The following is a 1,135-nucleotide window of genomic DNA, read 5'->3' as shown; positions in this document are numbered from 1 at the left end:
TGTGATCTTTTGCTGTGAGGTTTCCTTCCTTTACCTTCTTTCATAATGGTGACCATGTTTCTGTGTTTCTGTGTGTAACACATCTTTAAGCATCTTTTGCAGGGCAGGATGAGTGGCAACAAATTCTTTCAGTTTCTGTTTGCTATGAAAAGTCTTAATTTCACCTTCATTCACAAATGAGAGCTTTGCAGGATATAGTATTCTGGGCTGGCAGTTGTTCTCTCTTAGTACCTGGGCTATGTCTCGCCATTCCCTTCTAGCTTGTAGGGTTTCTGATGAGAAGTCTGCTGTGAGTCTAATTGGAGATCCTCTAAGAGTAATCTGACGTTTCTCTCTTGCATCTTTTAGGATCTTTTCTTTGTGTTTCACTGTGGTGAGTTTGATTACAACATGTCGTGGTGAGGATCTCTTTTGGTCATGTTTATTAGGGGTTCTATAAGCTTCCTGTACTAAGATGCCTCTGTCCTTCTCCAAACCTGGGAAATTTTCTGCTAGTATCTCACTGAAAATGCCTTCTAATCCTTTCTCCCTCTCCATGCCTTCAGGAACTCCTAGAACTCGAATGTTGGGTTTTTTAATAGTATCCTGTAGATTCCCGACAATATTTTTTAGATTTCTGATTTCTTCTTCTTTTCTTTGGTTTGCCTGTTTCCTTTCCTGTTCTCTGTCTTCTAAGTCCGATATTCTCTCTTCTGCTTCGCCCATTCTGTTTTTAAGGCTCTCTAATGTGTTTGTCATTTGATCTATTGAATTCTTCATTTCATTATGATTTCTCGTCACTATCAGAGTTTCTTGTTCCACTAGTTGTTTCATTTCATTTTGATTCCTCCTTAATATTTCATTTTCACGAGAGAGATTTTCTATCTTGTCCATGAAGGATTTCTGTAGTTCAAGAATTTGTTTTTGAGAAGTTCTTAATGTTCTTAGCAATTTTTTGAGATCCGCTTCTTGCATTTCTTCGATCTCATCATCTTCATAATCTTGAATTGGGGTGTCTTTTTCATTTGGGGGCGTCATAGTGTCTTCCTTGTTCTTGTTAGCTTGGTTTTTGCGTTTGTTGTTTGGCATGTTGGAGATATTTGGTTTCTTCACTGTGGTGTTTTTTCTTGTTACACTATGGCTCCTTATTAAGTGG

Source organism: Lepus europaeus, chromosome 7 (genome assembly GCF_033115175.1).
Source record: "Lepus europaeus isolate LE1 chromosome 7, mLepTim1.pri, whole genome shotgun sequence".
In the NCBI taxonomy this organism is placed as follows: Eukaryota; Metazoa; Chordata; class Mammalia; order Lagomorpha; family Leporidae; genus Lepus; species Lepus europaeus.
Note: the sequence above shows the minus strand (reverse complement) of the source record.